The 27517-nt window shown below is 43.5% G+C and overlaps 1 protein-coding gene across 1 annotated transcript in view; it reads left to right on the forward strand.

Annotated features, from left to right (window-relative positions):
* Nucleotides 1-21679: 21679 nt before the first annotated feature.
* RHBDF2 (rhomboid 5 homolog 2) overlaps nucleotides 21680-27517 on the forward strand; it is a 783795-nt gene continuing 777957 nt past the window's right edge. The window contains exon 1 of the mRNA XM_069654677.1: nucleotides 21680-21778. The gene's annotated coding sequence lies outside the window, so the exon portion shown is untranslated. The remainder of the gene's footprint in view (nucleotides 21779-27517) is intronic.

Consider the following 27517-nt stretch of genomic DNA (forward strand, 5'->3'; position numbering starts at 1 on the left):
CACCAGGTAACTCAGCATCCTTCATCCCTGAATTTACTTTGCTTTGCCATTACTGCACTCAAATTACATTGAGATCTTCTAAATTGTTTCAGAGATCTCCAGTCCATCTCACGGACCGAAATTCCATACCAATGATAGATACAACAATTGGTCACCTAAAACAACGTTTAGCCATGATGCTTCCACTACCCTAGGTAGGTTTTCTCTATTTTCCGCAGTGTCCCCTTGTTTAAAACATTCTGTATTTTTAATCCACTTTTATAATACTCCATCCCTTGTTTCACCACTTATAGGGGCCGGGCACTCTTCTGGCACCTTAGTGCTTCAAGCCTCCCTACTCCTGAAGACAGTCCGGTGCAACACCCAGCAGGTTTTCATCCCTCAACCGCTGGCCGCCCCATCCACCCACCGTACTAGAAACACCTGATTTATGTGTGTCGACAACTTCTACGTATTGCCACAATACCAGCAATACGTGCAACTACAGTCACCTTTGATGTATTAACCCACTTATATGCATAATCATCTGCAATTTGTATATAATGTCTTTTCCTGTGCCAAGGATGGCATATGTCGCTGTTTTAAACATTTATTCTTGAGAAATTAATAAATTGCAACTTTTTAAAGTTTATAAACAATTTGCACTCCCTTGTGTCCTTTGTAAGAGCTAACTGATACTTGCTATCTTAGCTCCACTGCTTACCATAGAAAACTACCAGAGCGTCAATGACAAGAGTAGCTTTTGACTCCACCTTCTCTCTTCAACCTGGCCAAGACTTCAAAGAAGAGCAGGTACGTCCCTATCCTAATAGACTGCTACTCTTGTATGCTGTTGTGAGCTCCTGGTTATCAACGTCTGACAATGTGACTCAGTTCTTCTTGAGCATTTCGGGTCATATAAAATGCCTCTAATGCTTTGGGCTATATTCCACCCTGACACCAAATGTCAATTACTTCTGATGTGACATCTTGCATCATTTTAGCTTGCCAGCTCCCTTCATCCGCCTCTGTTAACTCACCGCGAATGAAAAACTAAGTAAGGAAATGTCTCCTGGCATCATTTAATTCATTGAAGAGAATAGGACAGTGAGACAAAGTAGTCCTTTTTTCATGTCTCCCCAGAACTTTCGAGTTTGGATTTACAAGTTCTGGTTTTCATGCCAGGCTTTTGTGTGTCTCTCTGGCTATTGAACGAGCCTAGGACTTCTGGCATTTCATTCCTCATCTCATAAAAAGCGAGTGAGTCCATTTGGATTGGCCCTGGCAGGAAACGGCTGTGTATGGAATCACCATGAAAAGTGTTTTACAGTCCAATTTGTGTAGCCTGCATAGTTACTCTTGGGCCATTTGAAGACCACGATGAAGTTTTTCGCCTATTGAATAGGTTGATTTGTTTGTTGTTGTCATATGTGGGAACTACCATGCACAAAAAGCAGTATTAGCACGTTTTCTATGTGAATTGGAACACCCAAGATTCAAGAATCAGAAACTTGATGAGACATTGAACGAGGACAGCCTCTGATGAATGTCCGATCCAAGTGGTTTTAGGGACATTAACATTTCAGGCTTATGAGTGTGTAATGCATGAACGGGATCAAGTGCAATTTACCTGTGTGTTCTATTGTGTTTTTATATGTGGTTTTACCTGGAGTTTTTTGTGAATCATGTGTTGAATTCATTGTATTGTTTCCATACATTTGTGGGTGTTTCCGTAGAATGAATACGTTTATGAAACTATTTTAGATTTGTATTACAATTGAAAAACAAAAAAACTAAAAAGTTTTTGAAATATAGATGTGCAAGAAAACTGTTGATGAAACGTTTATGCATTTGTGCTGTGAGGTCAATTTTTTCAGTACTGAGCAATAGGAAAGAATTTGAGAGTCACTGGAAATATTTAATGCGCTATCCTTATACATATATACTCTTCTGAGCCCCGTTAGCATGATAGGGTTTCACCATAAAGGTGAAAAACATGTGGGGCTCGAATGTACCTGTATTAAATTGACATCATCTAATTAATTTGCATTAATTTCAAAAAAGGTTTTTTTGAAATATTTGTAGAATTTTGTTTGGGCACGGGCAAAAATCACCTTGTCCCTGCTTAATTTCCACTCACAATGCCAAATCAAAATCAATTCCTACTCAATCTTAGTTTTTCACCTATACACCACCCTAGAACTCAGGGTCCAAGTCCTCACAGCAGTTTAATAAAGCAAAGATGACCTTCCCTCCACCTTAATACACTTACATCAAAATGAATGGTCTGTCACAATGCACTTGTGATGAGTCAGAAATAGTCAGCCAAATCCCAGCCTCGAGCCCCCAATTTGTAACAGTTTATTGAGAGGCCACTCTCAACACCAGGAGTTCAGTCTCACCACAAGCTAAGTGTCACACAATAAACGGTTAATGTCAGTTCTTTTATTCAGCCCTATCTGAGCCTCATATCATGGCCCTTGGATCCCTCCCTCTGAGCTACCAATGAGCCTAGAACCAAGCTGGTGTACAGGAAGTATATTTTTATTTATTTGAATTATAGGTAATAGAAATCGCACTAACTACATACACCATATTCTTTGTGATTCAAAATTAACTTCTTGTTACACAAATAAATCACACCAATGAGTTGGGAAAAACACAAATTACAATACTTTTCTTTCTACAGATTTCACTTGAAGAAATGATTAGCGCTGGTCTATAAAAACAATCAATTTGCAGATGAAGTGCTGTGCAATTTTTATTTTCCTGCATGCTTAAGAGGCTAGAAGTTTGGCTTACAGATTTGGACAAATGCATACAGCAATTACTATTTCACCCTCACCTTTGCTCAAAATAAACATAGGGTGACTTACCAGTGGGATTTTCAGACCCCACCACCTTACTTTGGTCTGTGTTGGGGAAGTCTGACAGAAGAACTGGGATGATTGAAGAATTTTAGGTTTCAGACCCCCTCCACTTAACTGCCTGTTTTGGGAAAGCTGGATGGTACAAAATTGGGATGACTTGAGAATTTTTAATTGCAGATCACCCTTCACTTACAGGCCTGTAAGGGGAATTCATTTAATTAATATTTGTAGTTAATAGGCTGAGGATCTACACAAGTCCCCCCATGCCCCGAAAACACTAAAAAGGGAAAGGTTTTAAAGCAAGCATGTTCCCCCACCTTTGGTTTCAATTGGCTCAATTCTACTTAAATTTAAAACCTCTGTATAAAGTTCAGGAAAGCCAGTTGCATTTAAGGACCCTCTTGCAGAACAGGGCAGGGGCTGGTCACTCTACTCTCAAAGATGGTGTTTTGGTAGTTTGGTAGTTCTGTGCAAGAGTTCTCGCAATCAGGATTGGACAGTTACCCTTCTCTCTCCTCCCAAGTCGTGCCTCTCTCCATGGATTGGTTTACGAGTCTGGAACAGACATATGACAACTTCCATCTGAAATCCCCTTTTGTTTTCAAGTCTACTTTTTGGCAAAAATTAGCTATGTGGCAAAACATCAAAATTTACTGCCATAATATATTTATATATATATGGTCTGATTCCCGTAATCATGGGGAATGAAGGAAAACGCCAGCCGGGTCCAAACCATGTTGCATGGCCATTTGGCAATTTTCTACCCTTAAAATCCAGGACATGTTCATAACATCCAGGAACACCTTTTAGCTCACCATCAGCATTCCGTAGGTCACAGGTCAATGATTTATATTTAGGGTTTCTGGTTTTCAGAGATTCCTAATATTTACCGATATCTAACCCACGTTAACGTTTTTATATTACTCGGGGGACTCCAATAAACCCCGGTAAGTGCTGGGAGCGGGATTCAAAACTGTGTTGTCTTGTATCCAAGACAGAAGCGTTGCCGGTGAGCTATCCTGGCAGCTCTGTAAAAGCATTGCGTTTTACAACTCAAATGATTATGCACCATTGCCACCTTGTGGCAGAAGATTGGATTGACTGTGACCCTGTCCAAAACAGTTTGCATGCAGTTCTCGAACACAAGAGATGCCATAAACTCGTTAGCATGTTGTCTGGATAATTTATTGTGGTCTGAGCCGCCTCCAACCTGCAGCGGATCAATGCATGTAATGATTCTTAAGCTCTGCGATAAAATTCATTTCCGCCACGGAGCATACCTCACGTAAAGCTGCCCCCCTGCTGCCACCACCGAGCCTAGGTGAACACTTTGCTTCTGTATGCCTTCCAAAGAGTCACACGATCGCGCTGGAAACAAAAGTCTTCCTCTGCCAGCCTGGGAACACCACGGTTTGGCTGCCTCCCTTGCACCTTGTTGAAAGGCACGCTATAAAGTTTCACCATTTGGCTACAAGGTTACTTTGTGAACTTCACTTTCATTTCAAAGAGATGTTTATTTTTACAGCCGACAACTTCACACATATGGAGGAATTCATCCTGACCCGCCCCCTTCTCCCCGTGCACAACCAAAAAAAAGAAGGGGGAAAAAAAGTTCTCCGGAGCCAGCATGCTCCCATTATGTGCACACTGTCTGTTTACACTAGAAGCAGCGCTGCAGTCAATGAGGGGCAGGCCACAGCAGCGCCCTCGGCAAAGGAAAGGTCACTCGCCTGCTTCACCCGGGTTCAGCGACATCAGGGCCACCGCACAACACAATTCTCACTTGATGATTTAATTGAATTATGCCTTTTTGTCACAGAGACAACGGAACACGTGCTCGGGGTAATTAATTATATTATCAACAACATAAAAGTAGTTTATTTTTTTCTGTGTGAGCCCCAAGAACCCACAATTAAACAGATTTGTTTAGCTCATGGGAGTTCAAATGAAGCTCTGGCGTCTCGCTGAGTTTCCCAACAGAAAACATTGTACCAGAACGCATAGGCACAAGGCGGTTCACGCAGATAGGAATGGGCTGAGTGAGAGAGGGAGAGATAGAGAGAGAGAGAGATAGAGAGAGTGAGAGAGAGAGAGAGAGAGAGAGAGAGAGAGAGAGAAAGTCACCTCCTATGAGGGTGTGTAATTTCAATCAGTGCCCATATTTTGAATAACGCGCTGTTCTCGTGGTGTTTATTTAAGGGTGGAGGTCAGCTTCACACAGTCCCTCCCTGGCTTAACAACTGTGTATGCTTTCCATTGTTAATTGCCAGTTCCATTTTAATTCATTCTCCCCCATGAGGGTGCGTGACACACATAGTTGCCTTTCTCAGGTGCAACAATTATGAATGCTCTCCATTGCATTGTGTCATTCTTTTTTTTCCACTAGCACCCTGATCAAAACGAACAGGGTGGCGAGGTGGTGGGTTTCCAAGTGTGGAGGCTAGGTGCAATAACTATGAATGCTCTCCACTGATGGTTGTATTACCATGATGGTTTATGATCCATTTTTGATACTCATTCAAATGCATGCTATACAGAATGACTGGGCTGTAAGTGCTGGTGTATGTGCGGTGCATAGTTTCAGTTGGGGAGTAGCGCGCTGAGCGTTAGTAGGGGAAATGTAGGTTGGGGGCGCTTGGATGGCGAGGTTGGGGATTTTGGGTTGGCAAAGGTTTGTACAACAGATTACTGGATTACCATGATAGTGATTAGAACATCTTGCACTGAGAGATTACCCTATATATGCACACAATGAAATAATAAAAACACTCTGTGTTTACACTGGAAAAAACAGGTAGCCACGATTTTTTGAAACGGGAAAACGGGAAAACACTGACAAAGACAGATTCGGGATGTTTTGAAAACATCAGAAAAGCACCCCTGGAAGTAAAAGAAAATAAACGCCTAACACAAGAAACCCTACTTATATTTCAACAAAATCACATGGAAATTACCTAATAAATGACACATCAATCAAGGCAGTATGACTTATGGTTGCTGAGATAAATGCCTAAATGATAATAGTCCTTTTAAATTAATAAGACATCTTTAGGTTATGCCAACTGGAGCCCTCCTGCCCACAGCACCATTTGCCTCTCTTGGCCAGTGTTTTGATTAGTCTCACTGTCATTTGAAGTGTAGGCTGCAGCTTGTAAACACCTGGGCCTTGGCAACACAGAGATCCCCTCCCTACATTCCTATCATGCACTAGATAGATACGTTTGTCTGCTCATAACTGCCTTCAGAGACAGCAGGTCTGGGGAAACTTGATTTTCAACACCCTTCGGGACACATTTTATTGCAGTTGTAAACAGTTAAGATGCACAAACCAGGCTGGCAGTGGGGAAGCCACTTGTGAATTTGGCCCATTGTCCTTGGCTTAAATGAACTTACATACTGCATTTTCTAACATCAGCCTTGATTTTTTGACATACGGTGTGTTTTACTAATCAGAGTGGACTTTGCTTTTGCTCTGAAAGTGCAAGGCTGTTTCTTTCAGCCATTATGAAATATACTTGTAATTACTTGCTGTTGGTTTTTCTGCTGAAAAGTGAGTCTGAATGGTCACAGTGCTCCCACTTTTGATGGGTGACAGTTTCAATGAAAACAATTGCTGCGTTTATTTCTCAGTGCGCAATATGATGTGCTTTTGCAATCTGCACTCAGATTACATTTTTGTTTACGCCTTCTCTGATTTCCCCTGCAGAAAGACACCTGCATATTCTGCCTAAATAGTCCCAATATTCATATCCACTTTTTCAGCATGCAGGTTTCTGAATGCTGGCTGGTCGGTTTCTCAGTGGGTCCTTCATTATCATTGGTTTGGGGCCTTTGATTAGACCCCACAAGGGCATTACCGCATCAGGTAATGCCCCGGGGCCTATGTTAAGGCCCTTGCAAATGCAGGGGTAACAGTACCTTTTAGGAACCGTCTCAAGGATGGTCAGTTCAAATGTACTTTACAACTTCTACTTTATTTGACTAGTCCAGTGCTCCTACAAAGCACAGCATAGGATGCTGGTAAACAAAAGTCATCAAACCCCAGCAAAACATTGAATCTGCGAGCTTGATAAGAAATCACCGAAGATAACCAGGTGAGATATCTCAGTAGATGCAGATTCTAATACCACTAAGATAGCTTTGCATGTTAAGGTGCCTGCTGGACAGTACTCTGTGTAGCCTGATTTTGACAGGCTCCAATCTTAGATATGTAGCTCAGTGGGATACTGTGTTTGCTGCAGAGCTGCTCTCCATCACCGGGCCACCCTGAATGATTGCACACTGCCCCCCCATAACCTAAATTCCAACTAGCCCAAGTATTTATGAAGGTGAACGGAGGCTCTGGTCTTAAGTAGTTGCTTGGAGTGCATGAAAATGCATGTGTTTAATAGCAATAAACATTAAGCTGGTTAGAACCAATGAATTACACTGAGAAGAAGGAGAAAAACAATTGTCTGCTTCGTGTCTTCAACCCAATCTAAAGCAGCACTCACAATTCCAGTCAGGGTTATTATGAATTCTCTTAAAGCTACAGACACTTGTTATTGTGTACATTTAACCCCTTGGATTTCCTTATGATGGAAATATAGGTTGGAAACAAATGGTTTCATCTTGACCTAAGAATGTATTTTTTTGCTTTTTTTTCTTTTTTATTGTTGTTTTTTCGATGAAACATCTTTACAACATTACAAAAACATTATCATCATAAAATCATAATCATAAAATCACAAGACACAAACCTTAAAACAATACATTTCGTTAAATCCAAGAAAGAAGAAAAAAAATAATTCAACTACTCATACAACACACTATTATCAATTAATCACATTACAAGTAATTAATGAATATTCAATATTACCACAAATGCGTTCCTCATGACACCTCATTTAAAAACGGTATGTTCCTCTTCGTTGGAAGTAATTCTTACTTATTGCCCCAAGATCAAGGTGTTTACACATTGCCAGAACATATCCAAAAAATGCAAAATTCTATTGCGATTCTATAGTGAACCCATAATATACCAGACTTTCCCGAGCAGTTCTAATAGCTACACCTATAAACTGTTACAACCACAATTTCCCTCAAGAATTATTTTCCCACGTTTTCCATTTGTCATTACATGATGCAACCTTTACTCATCACCCTCAAGGGCTTTGTTTCTTTTTCCCAGATGTATCTATATCACTGATAATAGGTGAAACAAGGCAATAATCAAAGCTTACCTATAGCCCCACATGCATTGTATCCATAACAGTTCTAAGTCATGTTCACTTGCGTCATTCACATACATACATTGCTTTAAAATGGGGGTGAAAGGGTGGGCAGGGTTCAGAAATCTGTTTGTGGGCAAGAGCAGCTCCCAGCACACCCTAGACTGTGACCAAAATCTTGATCACTGAGGTCTGAAGGTCAGCAGCCAAAGGGTTAAAGCAAGTTCACGACACGGAGGGAGCCACACACAATTAGTTTGTGATGAAAGGTTTTCACATTTTATTTGTAAGACCCATGAGCTGGTCCTGTGAGTCCTCCAGTCCGCCACCACCAATATACAATGAGGTACCATAGCGCCTCTGTCATGCACCAGCCCTGGAAGATCTTGAGACATTGGAAATACTACTAATATGGTCCGGGTTGTTCTAGGTTGACGGTCTAGTCTATTTCCAACATGGCCGTCGTAAGCTATAAACAACAGTGCAAACTGACGCTCGGCGCATTGTTTCAGTAATTGTTATGTGCGCTGCCAGTCCCTTTCCCAAAGCGACTAGCCTTACAGAGCCTTTCTCCATTCCTCTTATCCTTTCAACCTGTCTATGTTCCATCTTCCTAATTTTTCCACAGGTTAGGATCTTTCAGGTCTTCAGGTAAGGTAACGGGAAAGTTTTTCACTATTCTCTCATGTGACTATCTTTGTTGCTAACGCTACTCCCGTGTATGTGTCTTACCTCGGCTATCTCCCTTAGCCTTCCCCTGCTCTGTTCTATTACCGCCTTCCACAGTACTGTGAGTCTTTCTACATTCGATCAGTCCCTTCATCTCTCCGTCCTTGCTATCTGGATTTATATCTTTCTGTCAACCATTTATGCGAATGCCACCTGGTTACCTGAATTCGGAACGTTCCATCTCCGTTCCGCCCTGAGTTCTTACCTTCTTCATCTCTTTCTGGTGTTCCGATACCAGCTGTTTTTGATTCTATCAGAAGCCTGTCAGTCTTCAAAGGATCAGTTTCCAGTCTCGTACCGTAGGGTCACGTTGGACACTCGCCTGTATTCCTTACAACTAGGATTATTCGGATTACTGCCTGCATTGTTGATCCTTTCTATCACCGGTTCTTAAAGTGGAAGTGTTCCTTTCTGATATCCCACGACTACTCACCACTTCTGAAGAAGGGCGGAAACACCAATCAGGTTTTTTTTAGCCTTTTGGCTTTTTCCCTGTCCTAGGGGCGTGCTCCTCGGGTATCCCCAAGATCTGTACACAATCCAGATCAAGGTGGCCACCGAGGGAGCGCGTCCTTACTTACGTCAGAAGAAAGAGAAGAAGCCAATAGAAATTACAAGAACCAAGAAGAAGAAGGAAGCAGCAAAGTTGGAGGAGATACTAGAAGACACAGGTGAGGAGGAGTTAGGGGAAGGGGAGTCAAGTCTTGACAGCCTCTAGATAAAGGAGCCCAGGGGTAGGCACATACATATTCACTTCCTACACCATTAACTTTGCTGCCTGGTAATATTGGTGGAAGATAAAGGATTAAGGGGTTTATTAAAGGAAATGAGAGGCTAAGAAGATGATGGAGTCCAATCTGAGCCAAGACTGCTAACGTGTAATGCATTAAACGACAACTAACTTCTCATTGAGTGGAAATACAGGACAATCAAGTGGAGTTGGCATCAATTTCGTGTTTTAAGTCATTAAAAAAAAGATGTCTGCCTTTTGTGTGAATGTTTTATGATTATAGTCCAATGCCCTGATGTTGGAAACTACCCTGAAAGAGATGAGGCAAAATAAAAAAGGCAATTTCTGACAAATGTAATTTCAAAGAAAGTTGATTGTTGGAAGTGAATGAGAAAATGACATTCCAAACAAAGTTCACAGTACAACAAGATGAGTATTTGGGCTAAAATGTATCTTTCAACCTGATCTTTTAACAACCCTGATCTTCCAAGCCAAGGCTTTGCTCATCAGGAAGACACTGCCAATTGGCTTTCATTGACTAAGTGCATGGCCAGTCAGAGCTGCAACTATTGATTGTTCTGCCACCTGTGCACTAGGACCCCAACCGGCCCATAGAGCTGGGGGTAACCCAATAGCACTTTAAGATGAGGCAGCAGCGCCCGTGAGATGGATGGGGATGCAGGTTCGTATTCTCGCATCAAATCAATAATGACAAGTCAATGGTTTGGCAAAGGGAGTCTGTTTAATGACAAGTACAAAAAACAGGGAGTTAATGAATATCAGCAATCGCTCGATCTTCCTTCTCGCTTCAACTCCAATTAATTTAATAAAAAAACACATAATTTAAACTAAAAGCTCGCCATCGCTGACATGTAACGCTTAAAATGTTGCATGCAATTCTACTGGTTCTAGGAAGGTAACTTTAATATAGGTGCTATATCTGTATATGGTAACGAAGTGAGGGGATTGAATAAACAGTGTCAGGTGGGGCATCTAAGCCCTTCCTTCAACATGGCTACTGTAGACATCATTAAAAGTATGCTGTCTCATTGGTTCTGCGAACTATAGGACCCTAGATTACTTGGTCCACTATGATTGGATTGGCATCAACCCTACTCATACTTTTCCACTAGCCTAGCAGCATGCAGAATAGCCGGCCAGGTGCAGGGAGTTTGTCTGCACCCCCAGCCTCCCTCCAATTATTGCAACAATCAACCATCACTTCAGTGGTCACGTGTCAATTATTTCTTTGTATTTTGGCCTCGAGACTACTTCTTGGTCTGGAAATGTTAAGGCGTCTGTCTGGGAATGGCACAAATCCATGCGTGGGTGTGAAAGGTTTATCTCTTCTGCTTGCTCGGTCACGTGATTCCGACACAGTGAAATCGTCTTATTCGCCATGTAATTTGTGTATTTGATTTAATTTTGTCAGCCTTCTGTGGCTTATCTTCACCTTTCAGCGTAGGATACTCTGTTCTTCTCTTCATTAATTGTATCCATTGTTGGGCTATTTCAGCTTGTACGACCTTGGCTTCTTGGCATGACTTGCCTTCTTCCTCATCTCTGTCTTTAATTCTTGATTTGTTTGCTGCAAAGTTCTCCTCTTGAGACCTTAAATATCCTTTTGTTGGTTCTGCTCTTGTACATAGTGGAAGTATACTTACATAAAGTGCTCCTTTTGAGGTAGATATGTATATAAGTGGTGCTTGCCACAATCTATTTTACTACTAAGCTTAGCAAGCCTCATGAATTCTTGCTTCTTGTGGTTCCTTGCATATGTACACGTGTAAACTGGCTGAATATGTTAATCGCGCTCATGGCATACGTTTCTGACATTTGACATCAATTATTTCACTTTAAACTCAGGATGTCACTTATCCATGGTGTTTCGTCTCTTTTCATCGTTCATAGGTCATCATATCTTCTATATGTGAGTCAGTCCTGATTCTTGTGAAGCCACCATCCGTCTTCTTTTAGTATCCTTTTGGCTACTTCAGGTATTGCATTTTGACAATCATCATTCCGTCTCATTTTTCAATATGGTTTTCTCAATGGGTACTTCACTGTCCAGGTTTTCTTAGGTGTTGGTACATCAATAGGTGAGACAAGAATGGGTTTGCTCTCAAGCTGCGCACACACAAGAGAAAACAAGCACAAATGCTGATTAGATTGGTTGGTTTTAATCAACGCCGTTGCAGCCTACTTTAATAGGTGCTGTCAGTCTGATAGGTACTGGACAGAGCCCCACTGCGGCTCTCTGCTGGTTTATTCGCTCATCATAAGTCACATATTTCGGCATGAATGTTCCTGGTACTTCACAAAGGGTGGTAGGGGTGCAAATCGTACTTGGGACCTCCTCTACAAACCTTTACCCTCTGCTGGACCCATACATCTATTACCTGGAGTTGGGAAGCAGATATGGGATTGATGCGTCCATGTAGGCATGAACGAGGCCTGAAGGATCGGGAGGAAGTGATTGGACCCATCAGTCTCTGATAACAGAGATTGACTCTTTCAAAGCATTTGGCAAAGACAAGGAAGACCAGAGCACCTCCAAGCCATCAATGTTCGTACACTCTCGGAGATGAGGTTGTGAGATTTTGCCTGAAGGGTCTAGCAGAAGGAGAGAATGATAGGAGACATCCGTAAAAAATCTATTGATACCTAGGATGGCCAACATAGAGTTATTAAAACAACTGATGATTGTTGGCTGCAAGTCTTGAGCAGGGATCTGTCGATCACAGAAAAGGAGGGACGGCATATTCTGTGAGATCATGTTGATGCAGCTACAGCTTCAGTCTTAGTGTCTTGACTCCAGCAAAAGACTTTTAAATTTGGTCCTTTTGGGTGAGGTAAATCTACAATCAAGGAAATCTGTAGTTGATGGAGGTATGAAAATAGTTTCTATAAGGGGTAAGCTTAATTGAAGAGTTCTCCACTCAGGTGCCCTAAAAAACATAAACATGTAGGGTTCAATTTATGATAAGCGACTCAACTTAAAGAAATGGCTGGCAGACTTTAAAAGAAGAGTCTATCTTGAAGGCTAAAAGGGACATCATTGTTTAGATCAAGATTCCCACTGACTGCCTCTGTTTGCATCATGATGATAGAATGGCCAGGGAACAATGAGGGTGTGAAAATTAATATAGTCTCCTTACCTTTTGTTTCACTGGCAGTAGGTGTAACTCCTCTCTCCCCATATCGGCATGCTAAACTTCGACAATGAACAGTCACAGAGCGAACAGAGAAGAGCAGGGCGCTAAAGAGATGTACAGCTGGAACGGTGCCGGAGGCTCTGATGGTGATACCAAGCGGCAGAACATATCTGAGGGAGTGTCTAGAGCGTATTGGAGATTGACCTGAGAAGGTCAGTGGAGCACAGAGAAAGCACCAGGAAAAACTAGACATGTGAACACGTTAATAATTGAAAGATACAAAATTGCAGAAAACTCACAATTATACCGGTGCACTTCACTGTTAGTGGTGGCACAATCGCGGCCATATTGGGTCAGGCTGACAAATGCAGAGACCGTGTTGAGACACCTCTGCTGGCCTTCAAACACAAGCATTTTACGGCATACTATTAACTAGAGCTGACATTGTCAAAAATCCTAATTGACCTTGCAAACATCAAAACCTCTACATTATCAGTAGACAAAAGAACACGACATTTACAGGAAGACATCAAAGAGATTCAAACTGAAATTAAATCCATGGCAGGCAGGATCTCTGATTCAGAGAAGCATGTGACGAACTTAGAGGAAAAGGTGGAAGGGCTACAAAATCTTCAGGAACTCGAGGTCGCATGATGGACCTGGAAGACAGGAATAGATGTGGCAACCTAAAATTCTTTGGAATATAAGAAAAGACGGAAGGATCGGACGCTATTAATTCAGAGAATTCTGGATACTTCAACTATTGAGCATAACATTTACACCACTGTTAGAGATCCAAAGAGCTCACTGCGTTTGACTTCTAGGCCCTGAAAGGAAAGAAGGCCCTATACAAATGATTATCTGACTGCTAAGACACCAATAGAACACGCAAATCCTCTGAGCGGCTAAAAAACCTTCTACAATCCTGTCTAAGGGTCATAAGATTTATATTTTGGCAGATTACTCAAAAGAAACTATGATCAAAAGGAAAACATACCTGGAATGGTCTCCTCCGATCTGTCTACTGCAACTACGGTATGGATTAGTGGATGCTTCAAAAATGATTATCAAATGACAATCTCCAAAAAACAAATACATTTGCGAACCTAGAGGAGGCAAAACAACAGATACCACTGATAAATCTGCCTTGTTGAAACAAGCACATACCACGGCAGTCTACATGCCATCAGCATCTAAGGAGGACCAGACAGCCAAGAATGATAGATGAAGTAGGTTTAGATGCCACAAACCCACTTCAAATAAATATAGCACAGATGCAGAGACTCCAGAACCTTATCTGCACCCATTAGAAGGATTAGAGACAAATGTAGATCCCTAATCAAGACCTCACACACCTAATGCTCCCTTTCCCATCAATTGACAAAGCTAGGTTTCCACACATTGGCATATATAGGCATTATCAAAACATGAATCAAGCCACAGACCTCTATATCTGTTGATATTTTAGGTGGCCTAAGAACGAGGATAACTACTTCCTCACCTACGGAAACCAATGGGAGAAACATGACACATCATCAAGACAATTGTCAATAAACAGGGCTGCACGAGAATTAGCTCTCACCACACCCCCATGGCAACGATCTAAGCTTAAAACACAGGGCTCACCTGTATCCAATGAGATAAAGGCCATGGTATGGGCCTACCATGCATCTCGGAAGGGGATGGTAAGACTGAATAGAGCCCCAGTTGGGCTACTTCCTGTTTCATTGCTATGGACAGTTTCATTCAACCTTGTTTGTCATGATTTCTTTTGTGTAATGATCTCTAAAACGGCTGACAATCTTAACACAAGGGCAAATGTCCATGTACTGCGATAAGAAATGTTATAAACATGGATTGAAGATATAACCTCTAGGAGGTTGATGAATTATTATTACACCAATAGCATTTATGGAAAAGCAGCCCAAATTCTGCTGCCAGTATGTCTAGTCTAAAGGATATCTCGTTGAACGTGAATGAGCTCTACCACTATTTAAGGCATAAAAAATATTAATGTATATTAAAACATAACTCAGATATAAAGACTGGGCGGCTGAAGATTATCACAGCTCAAATGAGGAAGATTTGTGGGGTTTGAAATATTAATCAAGAAACATTAACATTGTACGCTACTGAAAAGATGGAGAAGGCAGAGTAATCCAGGTCAAAATCAAATTGTTGGTCAAGGTGGTTGTAGTAGACTCAGTATAGGCTCCTATTTGTGATAAGGATGCCTTTTCTGTTGCATCAATAAGGTTCTCCTTGAGGCCCAACATTCACCAGTTCTTGTAGGAGGAGACTTGTACATCATCATGGACCCCTTTCTGGACAGGTCGGGCTATTCGGACATGACTCATACCGGAAAAAGGGGCATGTTAAAAGATATTCTAAAAGACCACAAACGTATTGAGCCATGGCGGCTACTAAACCCAGCTGGGCGAGAATTCACTGTTAACCCCTGTGTCCATGGCTCTCTTTCTAGAATTGACTATTTTCTAGCTTCCCAGTCACTTCTCAACCAGATCACCATAATGATATCTTAGCAATCGGCATAGCAGACCACTCCCGTGCAAAGTTCAATATGGATGTGCTAAAGCCAAATGGATGCAGGGGAGGATGAATATAACCCACTTAAAAAAAACTCTAAGAGAGTGTATGTAGGATTCCTTAAAGCTATATTCATGCTCGGTACGTGCTGCAAGCTCACTTGGGGCAGCAGAGAAAGCTTATATTAGAGGTATACTAACACAGCATTCGTCTAAAGCAAAACAATTAGTAAAGCAAAGATTAAACTCGTTGAAGGGAGTTATAAAATTGCTAAGTCAAGCTTATGTAAAAAATCCAACATCTGATTCTACAGCTATTGCCAAACTCAACTAAGTCAAGTATGAACTTAATGAAATATACGTACAAGTCTGCCGAGTAGGCACGTTTTTGATTCAGGCGAAGACATTAGAAAGGTGAAAAGGCAGACAGACTGCTAGCAGCCTAGTTAAAACAAAGAGAACAATACCAAGAGTGGGCTTTTTTGACTTATCTCATGGTCTCAAGTTGTATTATTTGAATAGCTAGTGTTTAAGCTGTTTTCTGAAGGACAGCTGGTCTTCATCTGTGCTGTGACCATTCTGAGGGCACCAGTGTTGGATTGGAGTTGGCAGTGGGTGAAATTCCTTGCAATGAATTCAGGAACCCGTTGGTGGAATGCGCCGTGGGGGATGCATGGACGTTTGAGGTGAATCCTTTGTTTGATAAGGAGCCAATGGAGTGTTTGGAGTAGTGTATGATGTTTTCATACCTTTTAAGTATTAGAAACAATCTTGCTGCAGCATTTTGGACTCTTTGTATTGTACCCCGTTCAGTAGGTTTTCCAGGAGTCGACAGTCAGGGCTATTGGTGTAAGCTAGTTGTAACAGTACTAGCGCAATAACTTCCATGGTTCTGCGCATGAAGGTCAGGTAGGGCCTGATGTGGTGGACCATTAGCTGCTATAAAAAGCAACTCTTTGTGGTGTTTCCTATGTAAACTCACTGTTCATCACAAATCTGAGGTTTGTAACAGATGTCTTGGGAAAAGAAAAAATATCCCTTTATTTCTGTTCAACGTATAGGTTTGGGATTAGGTGCTGTGGTCTGGGGATATGCCCGGTGTAAGGTATAGGTGTGGGATTAGTTGCTGTGGTCTGGGGACATGACCTGAAAGGGCCAATGTGTGTTGATTTGGCCCATTCAGTAAGGAACGAGGTGATCCATGTGAGAAACCAGAGGGATCTTACCCACTTGTCCTTGGGGACTTGTCATCCAGGTGTACAGGACAGGGTGAAACACCTGGGGGAGGGGTCTTCGGGGGCTGGGGGTGATACAACCTACGGTGATACGCGGTATTGCCACTTTCCCGTACCCATGCTCCATCCTACCAGGTAGGATATCGTAAGACTTCAACTCCCACCCCTCTTCCTTACACAAACACTGGGCCAAGGAAGAGGGTGACTGAGAGTAAAGAGGCTAAACCGTGCGCATCTCATTGGACATGTCCCGCTAGTCAGGTCAGGCAGAGTCAGTCACTTAACTCTAATCACCTATATCTGATACCCATTAGCTCTCCCCACACGGATAAAAGGCGGAACACAAGAAGGAGCAGAACTTCCGGGACGAAGGCAAACCTACTGGAGAAGAGTGTTAGAATCCTGAGCGCTGGGATATTGAACTTGTCATGAAGTAGAGAGTTCTTCCCACCAATGTAATTCTCAGGAGTACCAAAGGACAGACTGAGAATTCAATTGGTTAAAAGATGTTGTGGACACACTTGAACCCCGATGGCTGTAGGGAAAAAACATGCGTGGTTAACACTTATATCAGAACTGTGGTGCAAGAATACATAAGTAGCCAGATGACTAACCTGAGATAGTATTGTAGTCAACACAAAGGAAAGGACTATCCCAGTCTGGCCAGCCACCGTGGGCAAGAACAACTCTGTGAATGGTAACACATCCAATTATATTTTGAATAAGACAATAGGGCAACAATAGTGGACAACCAACACTAAACTCTTACCAGGGTATCCAACGCAGGAATAGTACAGGCAAAATCACAAGGAGAGCTGGACCAAGTGTTTCTTCTGATGGTGTTCCGGATAGAAACCTACCTCGTCGGCACGAGGACGCCTATGATGTAGATGAGGCATCTACATGGGGGTCGTGGCCTCCAAAGAGCCGTGAATGATACATGAAGGCCAAATCCCAGAAAAGAAGATTGTATTGTGTTTCAAGGGTACCCTCCCGGGTGAACAACAGAGTTGGAGAGGCGAGGCAAATCCAGTGGTACTAACCTTGACTCGTGAATTAAAACCGTAAAGACAAGAAAGGAATGCACACAGCCAGTGAGTTGGGGAGTGACATGAAAGACCGGTGTGCGTTAAGAAAAGATTGAAGTTGCAAGATTAAAGGCTGCTCGCGTGTGGCGGTGACGCAAAGGAAGGCAAACCTGTAGTGAACTTTAAATTAACGATAACTCTGAAGCCAGTGATACAGAATAGCGGAGTAGTCCAGAAAAAGGACGTAGCCCACTCCAAAGTCTCTGCAAAAGGTGAAATGTTTTTGTTATAAAATGAAAAGGTGAATGCTGAACTTTTGTACTTATGACCTTGAACTACCCAGACCAAGAGACACTGGGGCAAGTAACACAAGAGTGTGAGCTGAAGTGGTCTTGCGGAGGTCTATCAGGAAAAGGTCTGAGCCCGACTGAGGGAGACCAAAAGTGTGATAAACTAGGGGAAGGAAACCCCTAAAGAAGGTGAATTAAGCTTGGGGAAGGGAACCCTTGCAAGTGCTGTGATTAAGAGGTCCGAGGCCGACAGAGGGAGATCTACGTGAACTTTTTCCTTTAAACAGTCCAAGCATGATCGAGGGAGACCTGCGTGAACGTTTGTTGAACTGTGAAAGAATTTTTGAAAGCTAGAATTCGAGACTTTAACGTGGAAGGCCAGGCGGGCATCAATCCATCTTTTCAACTGCCTTTGTTTTGAGAACCTGAGCCAGAGTGTGTCATCCTGTCCACGGTGGCCGCCTTTCTCAGTGCTGTCTAACGCGGGGAGGAGAGCTGACTCAGCCACATAGATTCTTTATATTCTAACACTGATTTTCTGTTGCATACATATTTCCCTTTACACACTTTTTGTACAAGAGATAGGGCAGGCACTAGGTTTTGTCAGTATACGCCATTTTGTTTTGACAGAGACTGATTAGGGCTGTGTTTTCTTTTTTATTTGATGGTAGAGACTACTCCCATCATAGCTATAGGGCAAAGTAAATGTTTTTCCAAACCCCGAAAATTAAATAAAGGTTTTAGAAATTGTACCTCTTGTGTTAGTGTCATACTTGTGATACCATGCCTCCCTTACATCCAGGCTTGAGTTGTTCCTTTTAAACCATTGTTCTCAGGTCTTTTCAATAGAATCGCTTGGCTGATAGTTATCCAAAAATGGCATCAATGTCTAGCAGGGCGAGTCCTCTCTGTGGGTTGGCAGCCCATTGTTTTTCAGTGTCCTACATTGAGCAAAGAGTGGATTTGTTCCTAACACTGGTCTGAATCTGTGTTGCGATACATAGAGGAGGTTGTTGATTTCATCGTATTCCGCAGCTTTTTATAGATATATTTCTCCGGGAGCCTGGCAGTGAATGGTGCATTGGTGGTTGGTAGCTTGGCGGTTTGTTGGCGTTCAGCTGTGGGTTTTTGTGAGGCTTGATGAAGGCTGTTTTGAAGGTGTGAGATGTGATGCCTCAACTAATGGGGGAAATGAGGAGGGTTAGGCAGGTAGGAGCTAGTTGTGGTTGCTTAGTTATTACATTGTAGACTTCAGGGGAAACCAGGCCTTCTAGCGAGCTGGATGACCCATTGGATTGACCCATTTTCCTGGTTGACAATGGTGGAGTTGGTCCTTTCCTGTCCAGATGATCTTGACTTATTGTGTTGCTGAAGTGTACGCATATGGAGACAGAGAGTTCTTATGTGTTGGTGTGGTGTTCTGGCCCCTCAGGTTTTTGAATTCATGGATGGAGACTTCTTTCTGACTTTGCTCTGCTGACTCTAATGCAAATGTAAGGCACTTTATTTGCTTTGCCTACACTCTGTTCAACTGAAGTTGTTCATGGTGGGCTTAAAGGCCCCAGTCCCATCTTGCTTCCTTTCTTGACCCCCAGTCTCATCTAGTTCTTTTTATTGCCCCTGTAATCCTTTAAGATGCCTCCAGGCCCGTTGTGCGCCTTTTCTTGACCAGCTATGCTGGGCCAGGGTTGTCCAACTCCAGGCCCCGAGGGCCGGATACATGCTGTGTTTTCAGGATACCCCTCATTAATATTCATGAGATACAAGTGAATACAATGTTTCTAAATGTATGCACATTTTTCCTCATGCATATTAATGAGGGATATCCTGAAAACTCATCAGGATTACAGCCCTCGAGGCCCGGAGTTGGACAACTCCTAGTCCCATTTAGCCCCCTGTGTTGCTCCTTAACCCTTTTAGTTGCCTTCAGGCCTGTTTTGCCCCTTTTGTTGATCCCCCAGTCCCATTTTGCCCCTATTGTTCAGCCTGTATCATTACTTTACTCTATTCATTTATAACGCGCAACCAATGGCCCAGAGGAAAAGGGCACGCATAAAAACAAACACATCACAAACAAAACATTTGATCATTGAAATCAATACATCGAGAGACATAAAAGACATACATTTGACACAGAAAATCCCTCAATTACAATTCTTAGACTCGTGGTAGAAGCCGACTTTGCTAATGAATTACAGCAGTTAAGAAAATCGGGGAGATTACTACAGCCACATCCAATAACAATACAATCAGGACCGTATTTTGAAGCCCATTCCTTGATTTGAACCCTCTGCAAAAATCTCAGATCTTGAGTTCTGATGTAACTCCCACCAGTTTTAGACTCTAGCCACACCAGCACTTTATTCCGAAGGGCCTCTCTCGGCTCAGTACCCTTCACATTACCTACATTCACAATGACCAGATTTCTTTTGTCGGCAATAAATATGGATCTGCAATCGCAGGCATAGAGGCCTTTCTCAAAGGATGTCTTTTAGCAGTGGGACGCAGGTAGAATTGTTCTAAGGTTTAGCCCTTTTGTTGCCCCCAGTCCTGTGGAGCACCTTTTCTTGCCTCCAACACTCTTTAGCCCACTTTGTTGCCCCAACTCCTTTCCTTGACCTTTTAGCCCTGTTGTTGACCCAACCTCTTTATCCCCTTTTTCTTGCACCCCCCTCCTAACCCCCCAGCCTCGGACACAGACCCTTCCCCTGTTTCACTCTGCCATTTCTCTGGCTCGGCTTTTATTTGGCCCTAAGAGCCAGGCCAGACTCCCAGGCGTGGTCCTGGCTCGGCTCTTCCTATGAATTCCCTGGCTCTCCCAGGTCTAGGCCCAAGCCACACAGTGATTAACTGCAGCCAGCAGCAGACAAAGCACAGTCCTCAGGGACGTGATGGGTGACCATTTACCGGTGGGGAATTCAATGTCCGCCTGCTGTCACAAACTATTAAGGCCCTTCACACCACTTGGGACTCTGTTTCGTCTGCTCAAGGCCGCAGTCTGGTTTTCAGTTGAAGAACTTATTCATTTTATTGTTTTATTTAATTTATTTATAGCGCGCCACAGGCATCCGAGCGCACCATTTAGATGCAGAACATTTTACAATGAACACGGGACTAAAGTTTGCTTGTTTTAATTGATAACTTTAGTCTATTTTTTTTCAAAGAGGCTGGTATACAGTGACAGTGCACATTTGCTTAAAAATCACAGATTCTACAGAGTTAACTGGCTTTCCAAATGCAAAAACCCACTAAAAACGCTTTCATACATCAAGCACAATATCTTTGTAAATACTATTGTTTATAAAAGGTACAAACTCTGAAGAACCGGTGTTGTTTGTACTGCTAAAAACTGCACTGTTTACCTTGATAACACGGTATTCGAACTCCCACAAAATAGAAGGATACGGGACATTGGACTAAGTTACAAAACAACATTTTTCTGACATTGATTTCTGTGAGTTTTGAGGGAAGGCAAACGCACCACTGTTTAGGCCGCGCACCATGTTAGAGCCCCCCCATCCTCCCACCGGTTTCTCATTCCGATTAAAGTACTGCATGTGACTACACACCCCATCCCTAGTTGGGGGTGTCACGTGAGTGAATCTAATGCAGCCATGCTGGACTTACAAACGCATGTTCTTGGCATGTAACTGACTCTGTGCCAGCCCTACCTACTGTGACCATCACTCCAATGAGGAAGTCATCCTGCGCAGCTGTTGCGGAGATGCCTTTCAAGGGGTGGGCAGCTATCCAGTTACACTATACTGGGAGAGCGGCCAGTGTACAACGGCACAGCGAGACGTGCCTGGGCAGGAATCCCGGCGGGGGCGTGGCCGCACAGGAATGCCCGGCATCCCGAAATCCGCGCACCTGAGTCCCAGCTCTGTCTCTCGCCTTCCATGTGATCGCTGGCAGCGTGAGTGACGCTTCGCTCTCGTAAACACGGAACTTTCGTTTCTAAGCCCGGTGGAGCTGGGGCCGTGCACCGTGTGAGGGCGCCCGCCGGGTGAGTTACCCCGTGAAGTTTTTGTGAGCTCGGTTGCGCTCCTCGGATTGTGAGACTTTAGCTGGCTGTTGTGATTGGGTGCGCGCGCGCTGGACACACTGCATACAAGTGAAATGTCGGCTGTTTTACGAACTGCGAGGAATCAGAAGTCAGTCATGAATACTCAACCCCAGAGGCGCCAAAACTCTGGTTTCTGTACCGTGTGCCCTGTATTAGCAAAGCATTGCAATCGCCTGTGATTCTTGGCACCTACCTGGGGGCACAGGGAATGTAGGGATTTGCAGTTGTGACCAAAATGCCTTTAGGGGTGCGAGTTAGGCAGCCACATTGCACCATAGAACACGTGAGATAGAGGTCTTCCACACTAGCCTAAAGTTGCATTCTGGATCTCGTAGTTTCGTCTGGAAAGTCCCGGCATGAAAAGTGCTGTTTGTCGTGTTCTCACCTGGTGGAGCTATGACCCCTTTTAGACTGGTCCTTGCCAGTGGGTGTGAGCCCAGGGAGGTAAACAGAAACACAGTCTGCCGATGCAGGGGAGGACGGGCAACTTTTGGGCTGGGGCAATTATAATTTTCTGTCCCAAGCACACAATTCAGCAGTCCCAACTTCCAGAACAAGCAAAGTCAATATGAGCAGGCCGCTCCCCTGCCCCACAACTTCTCAAGCATATTTACTAGATAATATTGGCACTGTTTTCCTTTCATGCAACATGTCTTTTATCAATGTTTGTGGTTTCTTAGAGGCCCGGGCCCCAGAAACCACTCCCACGTACCTAATATAGTGAAATTATCTCGCCAAGATGATATAATGGGGGAAATTGTAAAGATGATTTCAGCCCAGGTGTCCCAGTTTCCAATTTGACAGCAGGCTACATCTCCTCCCACTCAATACCATCTTTAGTTTGAAACCAATGTAAAGGGGTGGCAAAGATAGAGAACTTGTTGGTATGGTTGGTAGAGCCATGCCGTTACTGAGGCCAGGGGTCTGACTTCTCTCTCAGAGCCAAGCATGAGTTGGTGTGGCAGAAGACCCATACCTTTTTTACTGCCTCCCAGGGGTGGACTAGCCCATAGGGAACTCTGGAGAACATTATTTCCAGGGCCTATTTTGGTCCCCAGTAATTATTTCCAGGGCCTCTTTTAGTTCCCAGTCCACCCCTGCTGCCTCCCCAGCCCACAACACAAAAACCATTCCCGGAACCCTGATTATCCACCTGACATTGCACCTCCCTAGTATTGTGCATTGTGTACATGGTTAATATTATAATTATTTATGGAGTAACACTATAGATTATAAAACCATATTAGCGTTATTGCCCCCCCCGTACAGATAGTTCAGGAAAATAAGGCACGGTGGTGATTAGCTCAGGATCACATAATGTATGGAGTGTGGAAGGGTGGGGAGGTTTGTGCCCCGTCTTCCTTGTTCCATAGTTTCCAATTTAGAAAGCAGAGGAGTCCTCATTTTCTCCTATTCCATCGTCAATATTCTAACCAACAAAATGCTTTCTGAAAAATTGTTTTTCAAGGGTTAAACTCGGTGGTCCAAGTGTACGAAAAGTAGTAGTGGAATTATGTTCCCTCATGGCCTGCCCCCCCACAAACCCTATCACCATGCCCCCTCCTGCCACAATCCAAATCCCCAAACAAATGTGCCGTTTAAGGGAATGTTCAGTGTGCTGCACTGAAGTTCAATTTTCAACTTGTTCCTACACTTTTGATTTAAAATTAAATCATTCCAGAAAAGTGGGTCGAGTAAAACGTAATTTAAAAAAAGCAGAGGAGCACTGCTCCCACCCACTTCGACTACTGGTTAAACTAGTACACTGTTCAATAACCAACGTATCTACAAGAAGACATCCTCTTAATCATCTGTATCCAGATGCAAAACATCTGAAAGTACACACACATTGTACAAACCTGGATTATAATTAGAATGAAAACATACTAATAATTAATTTTCAGACCTCTTTTATCCCGTATCTCAATCCTCTTCCCTTGGCTTCACCCTTTTTCCTTGCCAAGTCACCAATTCCTTGTCACTCACCCCCTTCCATTGCCTTGTCTCACATGTAGACAACCTTAATTTGCCAGTCCTCCTCGATTGCACTTAGTGGTTCATTCAGAGTTTCGGGTAATGGTAAAATCAGCAGCATTTGGCAAATACTGTCGACTTTTACTACCAACCCAATTCAGGGTTTTATCAAATACTACCAATGGAATTCTATAGGATAAGCCGCCGCAGTATTTTAGGAAGACTTCCGCAGAAAATCCACCATGGTTATCTCCATCTGAAAGGTCACATTTCTGGTCAAATTTCTGTGCACCTATAACGAGGCATGCCGCAGCATGCTGGACTGCTTTTAGGGGAGTCAAGTTTGCGGCTCGGAGTCCTGCTGGGTGGGTGTTACCCCGCATTGTTGTGTGAAATCACAAGTGCCTGCAAAGGGTGGAGATTTGGCACCAGGCTGTCTGGGCCTTCTTTGCTATGTGTTCCTGGAAGTGGAGGCTGCTGTCGATGGTGAAACCTAAGGATTTTGCTGAATCTGAGAGTTGCAGCTCAAATCTTTATAGGCAGATATAATTGAGCAGTTGTTGGACTAGTTGTTGCTTATTGGGGGGGACTGATGAGCATGAATTTAGTCTTCGAGGGGTTAAGTTGGTGGTGGCAGCCAACATCCAGGACTGTATGATTGCTTTGTAGTTACAGAGACAACGGATGTCCTGTGGACTTTTTACTCTCATGTAACTGAGTGTCGTTAATGTATTTGTGGATAACTATGTCCGTATCTTCTAGGAGGGTGGCCAGAGGCTCCATGTAAAGGTTACAGAGGATCATGTGAGGATAGACCCTTGGGGGACTCTGAAGGGGAATGGCAGTTGGTTAGAATGCAACATGTTCATCTGGACAGGCTAGTGTCTGAAGGTAGGAAGTATGCAAGTTCAGGACCTCGACGGTGAATCCCATGCTGTCATCGAAGAGGATACGATGGCCAACAGTGTCATGATGGTGGTAAAAAAAATTCACCAAACGCAGAGCAAGAATTATTACAGAATTAAACCCAGGACGAACTGTAATAAGATATGGACCCTTTCTTCCTTGGCAAGTAGCACTCCTGATAAGCAGCTGGGGATTGTTTAAAGACCAATGGTGTATGGGGTGCAGTGGTGCCAACATTATCATTCAGGGTCACAGAACCTGACATTTTAATGCGTACATTGCTGTGGGAACAATGACCATGCACCTGCAGTCTAGGCCCTTCCAAATCTCATTCAATCGCTGTGGTCCATATGTGGGGCCCATCTGCAACATTGCTGAAATCAAGATCAGTGCCTCACCTAAACTACAAAGAAGCTGAGCAGGCCTTGCAGTACTCAGTTCCTTGGAGGCAGGCTAGATTCTGAAAGATTTTTATATTTAAAGTCTTTTTTTTTGTTGCATTTTCAACAGTGGCTCACGTAGCAGCAGCCCAGTCAGCCTGGGAGACCATTGCCTCTTGCCCTCCAACCAGTCTGCCACTGAGGGGCAGGCACCAACTGTGCGGGGCACTCTGGTGACGCAAAGGGCCCGCTGGTAGCATCCAAAGCATGAGACCAATAAACCACGATTACTCGTTGGGGCGAGACTCTGACCCAGTGCGCTCAGGCCACGCCCATTTGTTGACTTGACCCATCTCTCGTCACCACGTATTTGCGTGCGGATGTGCGGGCGGGTGTGCCGCACTCCTCTCATGCATAAGACAATGCAGTACCACACTGTTCACTAAGGTCTAGTCTGGTTCAGAGTCCGTGTTCAGAAGATATCACAGAACAAGAGCGAGAGGCTAGGCAGTCCTCTGAGAGTGAGAGGGCCTGCGGCAAAGTCTTTTGCATGTCCCACGGAACACTTCTTTTCAAGTTGACTTGTCCATTAGTCGACCGGTCTAACAAAGACGTTTGCATCGCAGCGTCGCTTTCTTTATAGCAGAGCTACTCCAGACCCTTGATAAATAGCTGCAGCTCATGTTTGAGATGGATGCGCAGTGCTAAAGCAAGGCCTTTGCTTTCGTAGATGGCCTTGAGTTCAATGACGGGAGCATTGTCGCCTTCGTTCCACGCAGTGGTGGAAATGGAAAAAATGTAAAGGGGATCCCACCTGTGCTGGGGTGGGGGTGCAGTTTGGAGGGTGGGGCTGGAGTTCCGAAGGGGCAGAGTTCAGAGGATGCAGATCTGGCAGTTAAACTCTGCTCAAAGGAAATGTTCAAAGTAATAGTTTACACATTTTGCAATTACTTTCATGATGTTGCTTTCCAAACTTCACACTGTACACGAATTCCACTTTACTTTAAATCACTTCCATGGCAGTAGTGCACCCGAAATACTGTTGGTAATGCAGTATTTTGAGCACATTAAGGGATCCAGAGGCACATTCTACAGTAGCAGGCTTCCAGGGTAGCTCAGCAGGTTTAGTGGCCGTTGCAGATATGTTATCTATTAAACACTGGTTGTGTGTTACTCGTATGACTATTTCCAATCACTTATAAAAAGAAACATGCGTTTGGGAAGGATATGGGTTGGGCCGGTCGCTTGCTTATATTCTGCCCCGGTAGTGAAAATCAAAAGTTGCCAACCATGAACTAAGTTTAATTTCCTAATACCTGCTGTCAGCACAGCAGAAGCATTTATTTGTGAAGCAGTTGGACAAGCATATTACATCTTTATAAATATAACCTGTGATAAAGCACCAAAGAAGGGGCACACAGCGACATAAAAAAGAAACACATTTCAAAGAAAGCTAGTGAATGTAAGTTTAAACAGCATTTTTTAGTTTAGAAGTGTCTTTTTATTTATTTGTTTTCCTATGAAAGTGTAAGGGGCAGGCGGGTCCGAGATCCGGGGAGATATCTGATGCCGGACAGGACACCGGCTTCTAATGAAAAATGGTACCTCAGCCAATTGGTTCCCCTAGGAGAAGCTGTTCAGTTTCCAATGGTAGATCAAGAGACAGCACCGACGTGTCACAGCTCGCATCTCCAATACTGCTGATGCTTACTTTGGTGTTGGCAGGTTGCTGCAGCAGCTTGGCCGCACCAAACAGTTCAGTGTGGCAGGAGGCATACCTTCCTAACCTCTGGGTTTTCCCCGGAGACTTCGGGTTTTTAGCCTCTTCTCCCTGGGGAAGACCCTGGATTCTACGGGTCCGTCCAACCCGTCATCCGATTGGCTACCGGCAGCAGTCTCTTGTAGCCAATCGGCTGGAGGTGTGGGCGGGACTAAGGCGGGCCCAAGAAGAATGCAGACTGGAGCCAAATTAAATTGACAACAGTATTACCGGGTTTGTTCTGCTTAAAATGTCATTCTTTTTGGCCAGTTTGCCAAGGCTCAAGTGGGGGGTACACGCGGGTGGACTGAGTCCACCCACTTCCACTCCCATGACCCAGCTACAGTGAGAAACATTGAAGGTCCGCATTGAATTCATAAATTAAATCCCACCTCAGGGATTGAACCACAGCCATCAATCAGGTTTGCAGACTGGGCACCTCACCACCACACTATATATAACCTCATGAATAACAACTAAGGTGAAATGTCCCATTTTGGTGCTGCAAGTTCCAGGGTAAACCTTTGTATTGGTTCCTGGAGTTTAAAACATGCACGCATTTTAACGTTTTCAAAAACACTATTTGAAGAAAATATCCTCTCTTGGTTTTGTGTGTGTATCTATTGTATGGCAGGCGTATGCCATTCGTCCTATGCAATT

This window comes from Ambystoma mexicanum, chromosome 3q (genome assembly GCF_040938575.1).
Source record: "Ambystoma mexicanum isolate Mex_15411 chromosome 3q, UKY_AmexF1_1, whole genome shotgun sequence".
NCBI lineage: Eukaryota > Metazoa > Chordata > Amphibia > Caudata > Ambystomatidae > Ambystoma > Ambystoma mexicanum.